The following is a 20,454-nucleotide window of genomic DNA, read 5'->3' as shown; positions in this document are numbered from 1 at the left end:
GATGCTACTTGCTTAATCCTTGATATCTTCCTGGAAGGATAGTTTAAATGAACTAACTAATATAAGGTTTCATTAAACAGTTTTCATTCATTCTCTGTAAATGTCACTAGTGGATTAGATTATATTAGCTGTTTTTAAAAAAGAGGGTGCAGAAAGGAAATTAATATTGCATAGAGATCTAGATTAGGAGAGATATGAAGACAACTGGGTTTCACCAGAAGGAAAATACTTAATCTGTGCAGTAAATGTGTTCTATTTTTCCTTATATAATATAAAACAAGATTAAAAATAACATAAGGCCAAGCCTTACCTGAGTGATCCCAAAAGTAAAGTTATTTTTACAAGACCTGTTCATTTAGAGAAATCCTTAATGGAGAAATGCTTCATTTATAACTGTGGAATAAATATATTTTATTACCATTTCTAAGACTTTCTAATGGTGAAATATATCACCAAAATAAGAAAATAAGTCAGAGCTATAACATTTCTTACAGAATTTTATATCAAATCTATATTTGTATATTTGCTACAATTTTTTTACTGGCACTTAGTGCTTTCAATTTCTGTTACAAAAAAAATCTCAATTTTGAGGAATAAGATTACATTCTGTGGAACTTTCTTATAAAACAGTAATGAAAATAAAAAGATGGAAATATGCCTATTCCAACCCAAGCCATTCTGTAATTCTATTATTTCATTATTAGGCTATGGTTTTTGCTGTTGCATCAGAGCTCTAAAGTTGCTAGTTAAGATAACATTCTGAAGCATCAGTAAAATTGGCCATTATGTTGTTACGAGAGACTAAGAAATTCAGACATTTTATGATGAAAAAAAGCTGTATTAAATAATGTGCGTAATGAGAGATATAAACAAGAGACTTATTTATTAGAAGATTCTCAGTGAAGCCAAAGCGAGTTTGATTGCTTTGCACCTCTGGAATTCCTCCCATGTGTGTTTATGTGTTCAAGTGAGTGTCCCCCATCTGTGGTGGGTCCCTCTTTGGTGATCAATATTCAGACCAGCAGCAGAAGAAGCAGCGCAACATGCAAGGCTTCTCATGTCCTCCTTTCCACCTCAGGTGACTGTGGTAGGACAAACAGGCTTGATTCTGTCTCAAAGAACATATCCAGACAGAAATGCCTGGTCGGGCTCTATTAATTCAGTTGTCCTTTGTTAGTTGCCTAATTATTGCTTAGGAGAATGTAGAAGCCTTGCAGAAGTATAAGTCTAGGTACCCTATATTAATTCCACACCAATTTTGTGAAATTTGGCATGCTTATTAAAAAAAAGTGTAAATTAGCCAAAGAAGAAGCCAAAGAAACCTATGCAACTGATTTGTTATTAGGTTTAAGGCAAGTGAGGGAGATAAACTATCATAGTCTACTTTCTGATTTCTAGAAAAAGCACATGAAAGATGCCTCTGCATTTTACATTGGGAGATATTTTGGTGGGATTTTTTTCAGTGGAATACTCATTAAATTTATAAATTTTTCTTATTAGAAACAATTCTGGTGAATAAGAAATTCAGTGTTCTAATGCCAATTAGTACAACACTTTTCCACTGGCTGAGTTGGAGAAGAGATTTTAATCCCATAGTATAAATAAGTGCTTAGATGTGAAAAACATCATGTGTTTGTAACTGTACCTAGGATTCAAAAGCCTTTACTTGTTTGCAAGGACCCTTGGATCAAGAATTTATACCAAACTGATATGATATAACAAAAAAAGCAGATAATTTCTCTAGAGCACATCAGACCTATGGAAATAATTTTGTGCCTCGGAAAAAAATCGGATTCTTATTTCTTGAAAAGATAACTGTTGCTAGTACATTTGTGGCATTTGTCTGTTGCCATGCATTCTGCCAATAACATCTGTATTTTTCTGTCATTGTGATAAATTTCATTGTTAAGACGGACTAGATGCAGAGCAGCAGTTAATTTCACTTCAACTTTCTATTTTGGTAAAAAAAATAGTTACTCTATCAGCCAGATTTTTTTAATCTAAGCAGAAGCTTTCATTGGTCCTTACAATTTTTCATGTCACAACATTGCGGTTGTTGTGATTAATCTGTATGACCCTGTATGGATTTCATATAATCAGTGCTAGCTTTTGTAGATCACTGTTCAGAGATTGATTCAAACAAGTTTGTAGAAGGATTTATCTGGTTTATTTATATCTGTTCATCCTTATTTTCTCACAGATTTACATGGTCATTTCTAAGGCAACACTGTGAATTGCGATTCAGAAATATTGACTCAATGGTGATTGATAGATTAACTACCGCTTATTGAACTGTAATTGCAGGGGGAATGCTTTCAGATTTTTTGAGAAGTACTGGTGCATAATATGTAATATAATACAGTTGATTTTCAAAATTTCAATCATTATAATAGCCCCTGCATTAAATGCATTATATGTGAAGTCCAAAAGGAAGATTTATTCCATATTGAAATACCATCCAAAATTTTCTTTACTTTGTTCATTTCAGACAGTTAATGAACAAGCAAACAACAGAAATTAGTCCTAACTAAATATAGAACAATTCACCTGTGATATGAGTCAAATAACAATGCTATCGTACTCTCAGTGCTTATTTCACTCAGCCTCACAGTTTTTAAGGACTTCCAATTTTTTCACTTAAGATGCTTTCTTCTTGTGTAAGGATGTCACTGATCCATCCTTCTGGATTTCTATTAAATGCTGGATTCCTTCCAGATCAAATTCCTAAAATTTAAATGACTGAGAAGTTTTGTAGACATTTTAAAGCTGACAGTGTTAGTCAATTGGTACACAAGAACAAGGACAGTCTTTGATACACCTTATCTATTAACTTCCTATTCTGCAAAAGAAAGCTGGAAATTCACTGTCAGTTTTAGCAAAGGTAGTTGTTATTTTCACCTGTCTTTTCACTTTTTTAGTAAAAATAATACCAACCTACAGAGAATTCTGGGGGAAAGAAGAAATCTACCTCCTATAATGTTTCTTTTCACTTCAACATGAAAGGCAATATATGCTCTTTTTCTCTTTTATATCGAGGGGTTGATCTGCCTTTTCAATAGCACAGTTTTTGCAGTTTTTACAGTACTGTACACCTTTGTTCTGTTTGACTGTTCCTCTGTGGTCGCTCAATAAACTCCAGCCAGACACTAACTTGGTGCTATTACACAAACTGACCTTCTCAAAATCATTAACTCAACAAACAAAATTACTCCTTTCTCAGATTCAACACTGTTCATTGTAAAATTTACTGGTGTTTCTTTCTCCTTTTTCCTCTCTAAAGGTCTAGTTACCTTTTAAAATTATATTTTGTACTAATACTATGATAAGATCTCTCCTGCATGGTATGGTGCCCATTGTATTAAATTTTTTCATCTGAAGCATTGCTCAAGGGGCCAGAAGCTATAATGTCTGTTCTTTTATTAATATCTGATCCTTTGATTCAGGACCTTCACAAACAGCAACAAGTTTTTCAGCATACTGGCTTTGCTCTGGTGGTTTCTTATTTTCACTCAAGATCAATCATAGCATCAAAGGTTAACTACTCCAGCGTTTAGTCAAATAACCCCCCTGACACTTATTTTGCATGTTTAGTATTGACAGCGCTTGGGCTTGTCATGCCAATTTTTCATGCTTTTACATTGGGGGTTGTCAGCATGTTTCAACTTTCTGTTTCACTGGCCATAAGAACATTAGTCAGAAAATGGCAGAAAATAAATGATGACTAACTCTGTGGCAGAAACTCACTCCTTCATCCTCTTACAAAGTAGCAACCTTGTTGTGTATCTTTATTTATACAGTCTTACTTTAGCTGTTCTGAAAACCTTCATTCTATTGTTGTTGCCTCCCAGAAATGCCTTTATATGTCTTAGTGACTCTATCTTTCTTTCAAATTTTGCAGAATATATTCTTCTCCATCTCTCATAACTGAAAGGTTTTTTTTCTCTCTGCTATTTTTTGTTATTTGACTGTGTAACTATTATTTATCTCTGTGGTACATTTCATAATGCAGTTTGTATGAAATGTGCTCTGCAAAGCATAGTTACACTGTATCATTTCATAAAAGTACACAGTAGTTTCAGTAGTTTTCTTTGAACAGTATAATTATGTTTTGAAAGAAGTAAAGTTCCTGATTTAAGTGTATAATGCTAGTATTTGATGTTAGAAATACATTTGAACACACAGTATTTTGTCCTTGAGAAATATGCTTTCTCCTTTTTTAATGCTCCCGGTCGCTTTCATGTATTATTTAAACCTGACAGACGTATACCTATGGGCTCATTTATTTTATCCTATCAAAGTACAAGCAGTCAAGGAAAATATAGTTGCTAATCACTGTAATGTGAAATACTCATTTAAAAGTCTGTGCCTCTATTGAAATAAGTTATTTATTATCCTAGAATATGAGAGAAGGGAAGAGAGGGAAGGGAAGGGGGAAAGAAAGAAAGACAGAAAGACAGAAAGACAGAAAGACAGAAAGAAAGAAAGAAAGAAAGAAAGAAAGAAAGAACAGAATCAAAACCCATAAACATTGCCTTACAAAAGGTTTGAGGGGTTTGAACAGTGCTTTATCTTGTCTTGGCAGAGGTGCTACTTTTATTACAAAGTTTACTGGTTTTGCTGTAAAAAGTGACAGTGGGCTGTAGCTAAAGAAATCTTAGGTCAGTATGAAGAGTAAATTGACTTAAAAATAGGAAACTAGATTTTTAAACTGGACAGACATATAGGCAACATAGCTGTTTAAATGGTTTAAGTACAATCTAAATCCTTGGGGCAGAGGGCAAAGAGCTGTACACAGAAAAAAAAAAAAAAAAAAAATAAAAAAGGCTTTCTGCATCAGTGAATCCTATATGATCAATAGCTATGTTCTTTTAAGTGAGGAAAAAAGACCCAGATACCAAAGCCAAATATTGCTCCTGGACCTCCACACAACTCCTAGGCTTTTATAAGGAAAGAAGTTGCTTTAGATTTGGTCTAAAATGTCTAAAATAGTCTACTCTGTAAGTCCATGTTGTTTCTACTATATTTTTAATTGGGTAGAGCATTGTGGACAAATTGTGAGTGCTATATCAAATAAGAATGTACTCAGAGCTCCAGTGCTGATATTTGATGATAAGAAATCTGTGGGGGTTTTTATGTTTGTTTGTTTGTTTTGGGTTTTTTGGTTTTGTTTTTTTTATGAAAGGAATTTTTAGATTAACTTTTCCCTCCTTCGAGAGTAATTGACTGGTGGCAGGGGTTACAAAGTGTTTTCTCTGTGCTGCTGAATGTGCTAGTTGTTTATATGATCAGTGGTCATAGAGTATTCATTAGCTTTTTTCAGCTCCCATGGGAATGAATTCTAAATATTTTAATTTTATGGTAATTATAGACAAATAAAATACTTGGGTCAGAAAAGTTTTAGAAGGAAATTCCTTTACCCAGAGAGAAAATGTAAAAGCCAAATATGCTATGAAATATTTTTTTTTAAATGGTATCATGTGTTTGCCTTCAAAATGACTGGAATAGTGATGTGTCAGAACTACTACATAATACATATCTTTCATGATTCTTCCCATGGCATTCTGGAAATACTAAATAAAAACACGTGTTAATAGAAATACAGAAAAAACTGCATCTATATTTTTTATATATGCATCTATATTTTTTTACAGTCTCAGATACTCTATCGTATTATAAAACAGGAAGTCAAATATAAATCTCAACTTGAGCTAGTTAATGTCAATTTTCAAATTTTATTTCTACCTTGGTGTAAAAAAACTATTTTGGCACATACTCATTACATAGTCCAATCATCCTCTGGGTCATTATTTTCCTCATGTTCTGATTATTCAGTCATTTTGCTTTAATTCCTTTTAACTACAGTGGTGTAATTGATAAAGTAGCATAAAATTATTCCTGCTAAAATGTAATGATACCACTCAGTGGAAAAAAAAATATGACAAAAGTCTGTCCTAGGGATATACACAGGTATCTTCATGAGATCTTTGAATAAAACAAGAAAACTTGTAATAAGATGAAAAATAACCTATCTATCATTTATAGTTTTTAGAGCATAGCATTTTGGCTTTTAGGGCAATTACACTTTCTTTCAGGTTTTGAGAGCTGTGAATGGCTAATTATCAGAGCAAGTACTGTGCTCTCCAGCAGTGCATTAGAATATTCATGCTATAGTCCCTTCTGTCTGTGTTTCTAAGGTTTTCAACCTGTACTTTAGAAATCCTGAGCAGGGATACTATTAATTGAAGACTGTTTTTGCTGAATTTTCCAAGATATCTCTCATTAGAATTATAGGCAAATTAAATCACTCTCTGGGAATAAAACAAAAGAATGCCATGGATAACAGTCATAACAACCCAGCAAAACCACTTAGCTGAAGCATCTTGCATTACAGAAAGTAAATATGTCACCACATGAATACTCCATAAGTGATACCTTCTCCTATTTAGCTTTTATTTTCTTGTTTTTCTTTTTTTTAAGGACAATTTTCATCTAATTATTTCAAGATATAGAAAGCTTCCAAATCTTCAGATAATTGCTCACTAGTGGTTAGCTTTCTTCTTAATTAAAAAAACGTATCTTATTTTGACTCTGAATTTGTCTAGCTTCATCTTGGAGCTTTCAGTTCTCAGTACCAGTTTACCTAAAGCAAAAAATTAAGTCCTCCTCAAAAATTTCTTCATTTGTGCACACAAGAAGGTTCTGTGAATAAACAGGTGAATTTACTAAACTCATATAGTTCTTTCTGATCTTTTGAAATTTTTTTTTTTTTTTTTTTTTTTTTTTTTTTTTTTTTTTTTTTTTTTTACTAAAAGTAAACTTGTAGCCCAGACACATGGTTTTTGTCAATTACTAGTGACAGGAACAATGATAAAGTCTTTGTGCTGGCCTGAGAGTACAGGGTCCCAGGACACATCTTGCCTTGGCCTGACCTATTTGTTCCTTGGGTAACAGTTGCCAGTGGCCATGTGTGGAGCAGTGCCTGCTCTGGGTGGATTTCCTCTGAGTGAATTCCGCAGATGAAGCCCCCAAGTAACAAAGAGTGACCCTTCGTGTGACCTGCAGCTGTGTAACTTTCAACCTTCACGCTGAGAATAAAGAAAAAGGAATGTGGTTGGAAATGTATAGAAGTAGCCACAAGGGGCTACAAACTTAACTTTATTATTAATTGACTTTTTACTCTGTTAATTAGACAATTTGAATTATTATTCTGTTAGCATTAGCTGGATTGACATGGAATTTTTACCTCCACTTGAGATTTATGTTCTTTTTTGCTCATGGCAAGATTCTGAGTGTAGTAGACAGAACTAGGAGCAGGACTATAAGTAAAAGTCTCATAATTTGTATGATTAAGCACATGGTTTTCTTTTTATTGTCTTCTGTTTTGTACATGGGACTCACATTTCTTTTCTTCCACAAAACATCAGTTTTCAAGTCTAGACTTCTCTGGATTCCACAGTACTGTCCTTTTAGCTAAGGATTTTATTCCAAAAACTTGCATTCCAGTGTATGAGAATGTAAATTGACAATCTTCTCAGCTAATTTTTTTGGTGCTCTTGGATACAATTTACCTCGCCCTCAAACGTTTGGAAGATCACTACAATAGTTGCTACTTCACATCACTGAAGCTGTTACTCAACAAAATATATTTTGCTATTGTTTTAGCATGAGTGATTCTGCTTCTGTGTAAGTAGTGAAGAATAATGGTAATTCAATAATTCACATTTTTCTGTATTATAGTTTAGTTTTACCCTTCTAGTATGGTGTCAGATGTTCAACATTACTAAGATTTAATTTACCACAGTATATCTTCTTAAGTTTATAAAGAATAGCTTTTTTTGTTGTTGTTTTTTATAATTGATTTCCTTAATTTCATATCAGTGCAGGTATTAAGTAACACAGCCTGTGCTCTCTCCCAGCAATTATACAAGCATTCTGAAACTTCCCAGCACCATTTTTCTGTATTCCTTGGGAGTGTCCTGTGATGCAAGATTCAGACTCTCGTTTGGCTCTTACCTAAATAATCTTGTTAATACTTGCTTGATACTTAGATGTGTTAATATTTTTCTTCCCAGTTTAGAATCAGGACTTTTGAAGCCACAGCGTGCATTTAGCCACAGTGGTATTATATTACCAGCTGGCACTGTAAAGTCTTTGCTAGAAGCTCATGAAATTGTGCTATAATCACTCATACTTAAGAAAAATCATCAGTTTCAGCCCAGGAACCCATTTATCTTTCATCCTGCTGTCTTATGTAGGACTGCCTTAAGCAATGTGTTTCTGCTAGCAAGTTCTTATGTAGAATTCATAGGAACATTAAGGTTGTTTTACCAATGGAAGATTTAGACCTCCAGCATATGTCTTACAGGTTGAAATACCACAAAATGACAGATTTTTTTTCTACATATATATTATAGATTTTGCAGCTTTGCATGGCACTACTCTTTTTCCAAAGCCTCAAGCAGTAGCTAAGAAAGATGCCTGTGGGTATTTTGAAACTGCCTGTGGGTAGATAACGACAATTTTAATATCCACAGAATTCTGCTGAAACAGAAAGTAAAGAAAATGCACAATGGGATTTGTCTATATGAGTTAAATCAATGGATGATCAGTGCACTCTACATAACCTCAGAGCAGTGAAAACTACTAAATATGTATGTTACTGCATGTGTAATTTTTGAATGAAGTGATAATATGCTTCCTTAGCCATAGTCCTAGGAAAAAAGGCAAATAATGTGAAAACAATAGTACCTTCCAATTTAATCTGTACTGGTATTCAACTGTGTGCAAGAATTTAGATGTTATCAGTGGCAAGATATATTACATTATTTACATGTATAAAAGAGTATGATGGAAGCCAAGCAAGCAGCAAATTGCAGTAACATAAAAAATTATATTCAATAAACAAACAGGCAAATAACTGAGAATTAATAGATTGTTTTGTCTCAATGAAAAGGTGAAGTCGAGGAAGCTGAGATATGCTCAGTGAAATTCTCTCCTTGTTAGCTTTACTGAACTCAGCAATGTTAGCCATTCTCAGCATTTTACCCATTTCCTCTCTTATTAATTAGGTGTAACTTTTTTTTTTTTTTTTCTTTCTGTTTTTTTTTTTTTTTTTTTTTTTTTTTTTTTTTTTTTTGTTCTATGAGAATTACATCCTGGTATTTGAAAACAAAATTTGATCTGAAGTAACATGTTATGCACAGGCAATTCTGATAAAATTATTAAAATTTTCTTACTAAATGTATCCATTTGAAGCAAAGTACATCCTTTAGAGATTAGTGGATACAAAGCCATAGTTAGAACATTTACTAATGTAAAGTAAAGGGTTCTTTTCCCCCTCTGCTTGGGAGCCTTTGTTAGCTTGCAGTGTGATCCTCAATAGCATAGTTTCAAGCATGGAAGCATTTAGCAAAACCTGATGATTGTCTTTTCAAAACACAAGTGATGGGAAGACATAACCACCAGCAATAGATAAGATACACTGATATCACTGTAGCAGACTAACAGCAGTCCAGAGAGAGGATCACTTTTCCTCTCAACCACCTCTTTCCTTGCCCTCAGATCTCCTCTTTTCTACAGATACCTTAAGTAAGCTGCTTCCCAGCAAAATGCTGGAGCGGAGAACAGGGCACAGAGAGACCCAGGCTGATTCAGCAGGGAAGCAGTGAAGCCTCCTGAAGGAGGCCTTTCAGCTGGCTACAGCCCTGGGCACTCCAAGGCCAGTTTTTTATCTCCTAGTTAAAGTATCCAGCTGTGACTCCCTGCCTCCTTGCCCTGGCTCCATTCACTGGTGGATTTAATCTCCAGCCTGTCCTGCAAGCAGAGCTGGTGGAACTGGGCAAGTTTTGCTTGAGAGCTGAAGTCTTTATGGATCTTTTTCTGTATAGGCAACACTCTCCATCACTACTTTGTAGTTGTCTCTGCAATGAGGAACCCCACAGGGGAAGATAGTGATCTCCATGTCCGTGTTGGAGTTATCAGTTGGAAAACAGAGGCTTAGAATTGTGGAAAACGTTCCTGAAATCCAGCAGACTTTTTTTCCCAAAAGGTTTAGCTGTGTTTTTATTGGTTATGTGTTTGCATGAACGTCACAAAATATTTAAACCAAATTGCCATCATTTATAGAAGTTGTCTTTCCAGTATTTTTTCCTGTGAATTGCTACTTTCTTAGAGTAAGGAATAAAGCCACAATAACAATGTAATAATGTTCAGTTCAGACTATTAACTTAAGGACATACTTCCTTTAGGCAAATGAATTTTTCTGTTACTAGCCTGGTGCATATCCAGATTCTGTTTTGTTGATTACTATAAAAAGGCATGCCTTCTGTTATATATTTCCACATTCAACCAAATTACTGTTGTTGATTTTGAGATTCCCAAAGTTCTCATCATAGTTTACATGTGGTTTCTGTATAATCACTCCCATCTTCAATTTATTCATATGAACTTTAACATGTCATGGTCTTTGCACAATAGCAAATTGTCTTATTGGATCCTAAATTTTAGGAAACATGATTGAAAACTCACATCCAGTCACTAGATAAATGATGGTTCTTCAATTTAACCTACAAAATTAATATATTTGCAGCTTATAGATAACATAGTGTAGATATAGATAATATATTTGTGCATTAATATATCTGTAATTTTCTCACCACTTGTTGTAAGTGGTACTAGCATGGAGACACTCCTTCTGTGTGTTCCATCACTTTTGTTGCCCAAGGAATTTGGGGAGTACTGTGATGTAAATGGCATCAGATGTCAGGGTTGCTAGGGACTTACATTGATTTGATAGCACAGTGTGAGGGTAGGAAACAGGCAGACAGGATGGCTGTAATTCACAAAAGATGAGACAGTATGTATTTTTAAAGTAGACTTCAGTCTCTGTTATGGTTTTACCACTTTTTTTTTTCCATCTGATTTCTGCTTACTTGAGAATCTGGGAAAAAAAATCTATTGATACCCATACCCATACCTGAAAATCTGATCAGCAGAACTAAGTTACTGAATTGTAATTCTATGAAAAGCTTTAAAATCTTCACCAAGGGAATGACACTTAGTAAAACTAGCATCAATAACAGTAAAAGCAAGAATTAAAGCTCAAAAATCAAAATAAGGGTTACTATTTTGTTATACAAATAAAGGCTAAACTACCCCACCTGAAGTTCAAAACAAGCTTGAATAAGAATAATTAATTTCTGGTAGTACTTAACAGTTGGCAATGTAAAGAGGAAAATTAAAAACCAATCTTGACTTCATCTGGCAGAAGAGCTTTCATAGAAAATTTACAAAAGTTGTGTGGTGATAAGTGCATTATTCTGTACTTTATCCTATGCGGTGCATTGCTTGAGTGGTTTATCATCCTTGCCCATCACTTGCAGTTTCTATCAGCTTTATTTGTATTCATGGAAAAACCTCAGGCAGAGGGTGGTGGGCACTTTTTTCCTTTTTCTTTTTTGATTTCTTTTGTTTTGTTTCATTTTAATCACCTGTTCACAGAGCAATTCTTTTTGTTCCTATCTGACACAGTAAAGAAAATACAGCCAAAGGCAAGGGCATCAACCACCCTTTTGAAGGTCTCAGGTAAACTATTATTTATATGACTTCAGGGAGTCTGCTTCATATTTTAAAGGGCAAAATAACCAAGCTGAGAAACATGCTTATGAAAATACATCATCCATTAACCTTATCTGCTTTCCTGACATGGGGCTGAAAAGGTTTACTGAAACCTGAGGAAGTGTTATGGTAGAGCAGAGCTCTATAGTACAGCAGAGCTAAGTTTTTTGGCCTATATCTTTTCACTTTGAATGTGTTTCCTCTTTGAAAAAAAAAGAGTCATAAAAGATTAAGATAACTATCACAAATGATGTTATTCAGAATAGTCTTCAAGGGTCAATGTAGCCTTTTCAAAAATTCTTGCAACTTTTTCTGCCTGAGTTTTTATATGTACACAGTAAGTTTTCATACTAATGGAATAGTATCTACTGTGGCTGAAGGTGTCTTTGCATCATAAAAATGTTTGTTGTCAGAAGCACTTAGATAACAGGTGTTTACCACTCCAACTGATTTTGTGAGTCCCTGATTCTGTTTTTCCTGAAGATAGTCTTTAAAAGTATCTTTGTACAAATATGCATTGTGAACAAAGCACGACTTTCTCTAATTTTTGTTTGAGATGGAATTACAGCCTGATTTTTCTGGTATTAATGTGAAAATTGCAATTTTCACAATTACTACCACCAATTTTCTTGAGAGGCCAGGTTCTAGTGCCTTGGAAGTTAAACAGTGAGTGCACTGGTAGTTACAAATGAATGCAGCATTTGCTAAAAGCAACCTGCAAAAGAATGGGTGGTTAACAACATTCTGAGGCCATTTGTTAGTCAAATCAAGCAGAAATAGTAACTCATTCAGTAATGTAGGCAGCTCATCTAATTAAATGTCTCTCAGCCCAACATCTGTCTTTACAATGATCTTGATGCTTTTAGGCAATAACTGCATCATGCTTTTATGTTTGAATTAATGATGATAACCTGTGGATGACTGTTATAATGTTGACGATAAAATATCCAGATTTCATCATCTTTGTATTTACTGAAATAAAGGTATGTAATCCTCTAGCCATTCCTCTTCTATGATTTAATAATTACATGTGTCAAATCTGTACTGTACAATATCTCCTATTATATCCAGCCAAATTTGGGTTCACAGGTGAGAAATATAGGATGTATATACACTATTTCACTCAAATTATTAAAGTGGAAAAATCTACCTGATCTTGTGATGTACACAACTTCCCATATTTTATTTCTAAATCTGATTTAAATGGTAGCTATTCTTTTTGTGATTTGCCCTCAGGCTAGTATATATTATTGTCCATATAAAAGATCTTTGATCACATTTAAAAGTTTTAAAATGTTAAAACTTTTAAATGGAGAAGTCATTTTTATCCCTGCTAATGCCGAGCAGATTGGTACTCACTAGTTATTTTCAGTGACTGAAATTTCTGAGACTGCTTTAGATGAGAGGAGAAAATACAAATTTCTTATAAACAGTTGACTTCTTTCATTGTTTGTCAGACAGGTGGTTTATAGTAATAGAGTGTATTTTCCTTTTTCAAGTCATTCATTATAACATTTTTTTCCCAAAAGTTACCTGTAATTCCCTCTCCCCATTTCCATTCTCATTTCTTTCCAGGCTGGTCCAGTGAGGTATGTTTTCACACCAAATCTGATAATTTCATTTAGATAACCAAATTGCCAGCTACTTTCCATGGACTTAACAAGTTTCTGTAGAACAATATAGCTAAAAAGGAAAATCAGAAACTGCTGCTCTAAATTGCCCTTGTCTTACACTCTTCCTTGAAGACAGAACAATTGAAGATTGTGTAAGATGCAACAAATGCTACAGGTTGAAGGATGTTACATATTGTATTGACACTGTTTTCTTCAAAGCCTTTAGTTCTTTATCAAATATGAAGAGGTAGACCTTTATTCTCAACCTCTTTGATATGATGGCTATCTCCAACATAATGAACTCTAATGGGCTATTTTTCTTCCCTTCAGCCTGGTAGGTCCTGTGACTAAACTGTTTCCTCCATTGCTGTAGCAACACCTTCACAGAGCTGTGTGCAGTTCCTGCTCATTCTTGTTTCATATTCCTGGGGTAAGAAGAATGTACAGGGTCTTGTTAGATGTTCTTTGTTCATGAGAAAAGTCATATCTGTGTGAAGAGAGGTGAAGCTAAGGTACAAATAATACACAGTTTACTCTGTTTCCAAAGGGAAACCCTCACTGTACTTTTTTTAAAATGTGCCAAACACCAGTTTGGGGTGTAGAACATATAAAGAATAAAGCAATTTTCACATGTTAAAACTAAAATGGCTGTTCTGTTAAGAACAGGAGATTCTTAAAACATTTTGGCACTATAAAAACTCAAGGAAATTTCTTATAAATGTAAATATTTAATGACCCATACGTCTATACATCTTTCAAATTCTAGTTTTGGCTTTCTTTGGAGAGGGAAGTTGCTAATAGTAATAGACAGATAGAGTTTATAATGGAATCTGGGTGTGAGAACACTTTTCTGTTTTGAATCTGAATGCCAACATGAATGTAAATGCACAGTAAAAGATTTGCTGAGGCAGCTATCATCTCAATAAGAGATCTGCTTCTACCAGTTTAAGATGTACTTAAAACAAAATATATCTCTTGGACAGGGTTAAAAAATAAACAGCAACCTGAGTTTGCTGTTCTTGAATTGAACTAGCAATTAATTATATGTTTGACCAATGCAAAATGCCACATATTGTGACCTTAATTTTGTTACACCGAATTCTGGCAATTTTCTGAAAGGAATGTGTTTCAAAGGTTATGCCAAGCAACAGTATAGAAGATTGTAATAATAGACTACAAGTGATAAAAGGAAACACATCAGCCACTATCATAGTGTGCTCTTTCTAAATGAAGTGAAAAGTTCACCTGAAACTAGTGTTATAATGAGAGTGGAGCAGAAATGTGTGCACTGAATACAAGAAAGTCTAATTCTAAGGTAAATGGAGTTCAACCCTTAAAAATAAGTGATTTTTTTTCCCTATGCTTGAAATGCATCAGAAAGCTTACATAGCACAGTCAATGTATTGGTGGAGCAAGCAAAGCCGTGTACAAACAAATATCAGAGTTGAGTGCAGCCTCTCACCTCTCACTGGCCTTAGTTTGGTTGCCTGGGCTGAGAGTCAGTTTTTGGTGCAGCTGCCTGTCCTTGTACCAGAGAGGTGTGTGGAAAGCATTGTAAGAAAGGGTTATGGGAAGCAATGGCTTCTCCACCTCTTTGTTTTCAGGCTTCTTTCGTCTTTGAGCTACACTGCAGCTTGGCCAGTGTCTGGCAATGTGCCTCACTAATTCAGGCCCTGACCCACTGATTTCTTTTTCTGGCTTGATCTGCTTGATCTGCCCTATTGCCAGAATGGCTGATGGTGCAGAGCAGCAGATGGGCATGGCTCATCTTCCTTGGTATTGTGGGACTTATCAGTGAGTTTCATGCCCTGCCTGCCTTGATTCACTCTAGCTTCCCAGGAACTCTTCCCTTACAGAGGAGCCCATTCTTGCTGTTCCCTGGCAATAGCTTTCTAAAAAGGGCACTATCAAAACCAGGTGAGAACTGCATAAGTCCTCAAGTTTCATAGCATCCATCAGATGCCTAGGGAAAACATTTGAGAACAGGATAAGTGCAGGATAATATTTACTTTGTCTACCTTCCAAACATCAATAGTCTAAGAAATTCTTTACTGAGAGGGTCAGTTTATCTTGCCTGTACTTTTTCTAATCTGCTTTGAACGCTCTTCTTTATAGTCCTCTGTCTTGCCCTAAAACTCAAAGGCAGTGATCTCTATAGTTGAAAAACACAACAAAGGACTTTCTTTTTGTTTTGGCCCTACTACATGGTGGCGGCAATAAATTAACTTTACCTCTGTACCGCAAGAACAATGCCTACTCATTGCTGGTGCAAGTTTATTACAGAGTTAAAAGCTTGTCTTTTACTAGCCCTTAGCTGTCCCCTTCTGAGACCATGTTAGACTTATTTATTCTTTGAGATGAGATAGGAAGAAATACATGTTGTATTCAAATGTGAGGCAACGTGCATATCTGTAGGGGCAACTGTTACTTTCAAAATCTTTGATTCCTACTTCATTCTATAATAAGTCTTAGCATCCTTCTTGCCTTTTTTGTCTGCTTTTCAATACTGAGCTGTTACCTGCAGGAAGTTTTCTAAGACAACTTTCCAGGGGAATAACTGATTTGTTGCCTTTATTGTGTAGTCATAGAGCTGCAGTTTTTTCAGAAGCTTTTTAGCACTTGAATAACTTCTCCCACTTAAAAAACAAGTTCTCCCATTCTATGCAAATTCTACTTATAATTTTCCAGCAAATCCACTTGACAGCATGTTGAAATTAGTTCTATTGCAGAGAAACAGCAAATCGCTTGCGGGGTTTAATAATAAAGGAGAAGTGGGCCATTCAGGCATAAATCAGAGAAATCAATTAGAACTAAGACTCATGTAGTTTCAAACTTTGGGAGAACAGTGGTTTAGTCATTGCACTGAAAGTGTCAACTTCACTGATAAGAAGGTTTCCTATGTTCTCAACTGAATTCCACAGTTTTTCCTTAAACACTTCCACTGTTTTTTTCTTATGAAGACAATTTTTTGTTTGTTTCTTCTTAAGTTTAATCTCTTAGCTTCTGTACGTGTGCTGAAATCTGGGGAAGTGAGGGACTGTATTTATAAGAGAAGATATAAAGGTAAATGTTTTGCATTATCCGTTATTCATTTGATCATTGAAAAGGAGGATGACAGGAAACATCCCTGAGAAAACCTCTTACACTGAAGAAATGTCCCTGTCCTCTAAAATGGAAGATATTTATTTACATTAGCACTGGCCTCAAAATTTTACTGTCAATTTTCACATAAGAGGCCAAGGTCCACCTGATATATGGTGGGAAACAACTTCCAAGCAGCACTCTGAAGATTTGAATGAAAGAGCATAAAATTTATCCAGAGGTCATGCCGTCTGTTGTCCTGGTATTGGTTCTTGGAGTACCATCCAAATCCATTGGGATCTAATCATTATCCATCCACCAAAAAAAAAAAAAAGGATGAATTCTTCATGATGAGAGAAAGGGGGCAGGCACAAGAGCTATGCTTTGTCTTCTGGCCAACTGGCTTCCTAAAGTTGGAGCCAGGTGAAGGATTCATGTGTGTATACTTAGAGTTTGCCTGCCCAATTTCATCCTGCAGAAAATCCCTTGCAGGTAGGGGTGGCTTTCACCACACCTGAGTCCATCTCAGGATCAGTTGTTTGCCTCCTCTTCCTCCAGCACTGCTAAGATGGTACCAAGACCTGTCAGTTTGGTTTCTTTGTGTCAGTTTTGGTTTCTTTTTGCTTCTTTACTCTGTCTGATCTAATCAGCCTCCAGGAGAGATGTTATTTGAGATTATTTCTCTGGATGGGGTCTTTTATATGGTACAGATTTAAGATATCCCTGAAAAAGCCCTAGCACATAATGGTTTGTTATACAGCTAAAAAAAAAAAATAAATTTAAGGAGGCAGTTTCATTTTCCCCACTAAGTAAAGCACTTAGCATGATCTCCCTTGCTAAAGGTAATTATAGACAAGGTGCCTATTCAGCTTCTTGCTTCTTTAGAAAGTCTATAAATTAATGCAAAGATAAAAAATGTACTGTAGTTACATATGATGGGCACTTAATGCAGAATCCTTTAGTACATTTTTACATTTTTCAAGTTCTATGGCTAACTCTCCACCTCCCATTCCAATATCTTATCCTATATCTAGCAAACATTGCAAAGTGGTTGTGGTTAACTGTAAATACTCATAATGTGATGTGGTCTTAGGATACTCATCTATCTATGTTCACTATATTCTGTGTGGTGTGCTCTAATGTAAGTCTCAATCTTTCTTCAAAGCAGAGGGTAGCCAAGTGAGTTCTTTCTTTCTTTGCTGCAGAGAGGAAAGAAGAAACTTGATTTTTTTTATGTGTGAAGCTATTCCTATTGCTATGCACAGAAAAAAGCTCTGCCTTACAGTAAGAGATAACTTGGTGAACTAGATTTATATATTGCTATTAAAAAGCTAACCATATCAAGACATAAATCTAAAAAAGAGAATGGGAGGGTAAAAGAGGAGGGAGGTACAGGTGTCAAATAAAAGGTTATTCTGGATCTACTAATTTCTCAAAGGTGAATTTAACCTTTTAGGCTTATCCAACAAAGTTGCCCCTTTTAGCTGCAAATTTTTCTATTTAAGACTCTACTGTTGGAATAAAAATCAGGTTATATGTGAATGTTATATACTAGGAACTGAAAATAAGAGAAAGCTCACCCTTTCAGTTGCAGTCAGGAAGTGTTTCCAACGGAAGAATTACCCACTGGTTTGTTGGTTAAAAGTCGAGACAGAGGAGAACCTGTTTAAAGTGTGATATTGGCACACCTTAGACAACAGTGGGAAATGGAGACATTGGAAATGCTTGCTTTGAACGCTTGCACCCAGGACACCTTCTTGGAGAGCCCCACAGCATAAGGGCTACTGCAGCAGCAGCACCAGAATGGCCAGCAGGCATCCTATGGCTCCTAATCCTGTTCATAGTTGTAAGATGGAAATAAAACCCAGGCCTATGCATTACATTATAGTCCTAAATATCATTAGAACAGCATATTTGGGAGCTGATGTGAGCTGCTTTGACACCATCTATATTTCACAATTTTGTTGCAGGTGTTGTGCTGTAGGAAGTTTCCAGAAGATGGCAGAAATTAAAATGTATTAGGATATAAGAGTAACAAATTATGACAGCCCAAGAAGAGGTCAGAATAAGACACTGACATTTCAAAGCATATGTTCACATATTTTGAATGTTTCTTGTGAGTAATAAAACTGAGATACTTATCCCTGCTGGCTGCTAATGATCTTGCTGTATTTTTTCATGAGGATAGCATAATGAAGCTATGTGTCCTAACTTCAGTAACTCTTACCTATCATTCTTATTTCCCCATGTGCATTTCAGTAGTCTGAGGCATTTCTTGTACTTTTAGTTCTTTATCTGTACTTTTCTTTGCAGGTAAAATTAATCATGCATCCTGGGCTCTACTATGCAGTCAAAACATGTGCTTGACAGCTCATGCTACATCGTTTTCATTCAATTAAATCCCACTGAGAGGCTTGGTGTAAACTATGTGACCTCATGTTCCACTGTTGGGTAACCCCAGGATTCTTAAACACTAACTTTTTATTACCCTACCATTCTAATCTAGCAGGAATCCTGGCTCACATGAGGCTCATACATTGCAAAAGGCTCACAAATTTTGTTGGCATGGAAGACCCTTCCCTGAGTGTCTCCCAGGATTTAAAAGGAAAGAAAAAACTTCCTTTCCAACCTATTAGAAAAATAACTACAGATCTTAGTAATTTTTTTAAATCATATGTAAATTTATTTGTGGAAATAAACAGCAAGGGCAATAACGTACCTAAACAGCTAAAGGAAGACTAGGGAAAATGTGGGCCTTACTGCTGAATGGGGCAGGAAAATGAGGACAAATAACATGGAACAGGCTGAGGTACTGAACACCATTTTGCCTTAATCTTGGACAGTGTAACTGGGCTTCAGGAGCCTGAGGCCCCTCAGACCAGGAACCTGGAACAAGCAAGACTTACTCTTTGTGGAGGAAGACCAGGTTTAGGAAGCACTTCCAACAAGATGGACATACATAATTCCATGGAGCCTGATGGGTTTGTACCCATAAATGCTGAGAGAATGATGCAAAGCCAGCATCAAACGCCTTTGAAAAGTTGTGGCAACTGGGAGATGTTCCAGAAGACTGGAAGAGATCAAATTCCCCTCCCCTCTTCAAGAAAAGCAAGAAAAAAAGGTCCATGGGAATGCAGGCTGGTGAGCCTCATCTCAGTGTCTGGGAAGGAACCATTTCTAAACACAGGAAGAACACAAGGTTGATTGGGGGTAGTCAGCAAAATTTTGAAGAGAAACTCATGCATAATCAACCTGAAGCCTCCTACAATAAGTTGACTGGCTTGGTGGACAAGGGGGTGGGGACACTGGATGCTCTTTACCTTGCCTTCAATAAAGCATTTGACACTGTCTCCCATGTCACTCTCATGGAGTATCTGAAAAAGTCCATTTGGCAAGTGGGTATGAGGCTGGTTGAAACTCAGTTCAAGGGCTGGGCCCTATTGTTGTGATCAGTGGTACAGAGTCTGGTTGAAGGCAAATAGCTAGTGAGACTTGATTGATACCCCAGGAATCAATAATGAAGCCAATACTGTATAATATTTTCTTTAATGACCTGGATGCTGGAAAAAAGTGCACCCTGAGAAGCTTTGCGGATGACACATGACTAGGAAGAGTGGTAATACACAACATATCAGAGTGTTTTACTGACATCAGGAAGGAACATGAGAAGGCTGAAGAAAAGAGCTGGCAGGATCCTCATGAAGATGAATGAAAAGTCCTGAGCCTGTGGTAAACCATCCCATGCATGAGTACCAGCTGGAGGCTGACCAGCTGGAAAGCAGCTTGGCAGAAAATGCCCTGGTGGTGCTGGTGCATACCAAGCTGCCCAGCAATCGACAATGTATGCTTGCGGCAAAGTAAGCCAGCAGTATCCTGGAGTGCATTACGAAAAGCATTGCCAGAAGGATGATGGAAGTGATCCTGCCCCTCTACTCAACCTTTGTGAAGCCATAACTAGTGTGCTGTGTCCATTTTTAGTTCCCAGTAGAAGACACAGAGAAATGGACATACTGAAAAAGCACCACTAATGCTATTAAGAGACTGAAACATCTCTCCTGTGAGGAGATTCTGAGAGAGCTGGGACTATTCAGCTGAGAGAAAAGAAAGCTTGCAGTAGGTTTCTCTTTTAGAACAGAATTCTCTT

At 36.0% G+C, this 20,454-nt stretch overlaps 1 protein-coding gene across 1 annotated transcript in view; it reads left to right on the top strand.

Annotated features, from left to right (window-relative positions):
- CNTNAP2 (contactin associated protein 2) overlaps nt 1–20,454 on the top strand; it is a gene marked incomplete at its 5' end in the record, with an annotated part of 1,047,398 nt that overhangs the window by 662,862 nt on the left and 364,082 nt on the right. The window lies entirely within an intron of this gene.

The sequence above is a fragment of the Zosterops lateralis genome (genome assembly GCF_965231275.1).
Source record: "Zosterops lateralis genome assembly, chromosome: 1".
Classification (NCBI taxonomy): Eukaryota; Metazoa; Chordata; class Aves; order Passeriformes; family Zosteropidae; genus Zosterops; species Zosterops lateralis.
The sequence above is the reverse complement of the archived record's forward strand: the minus strand, read 5'-3'. Positions and strand labels throughout refer to the sequence as shown.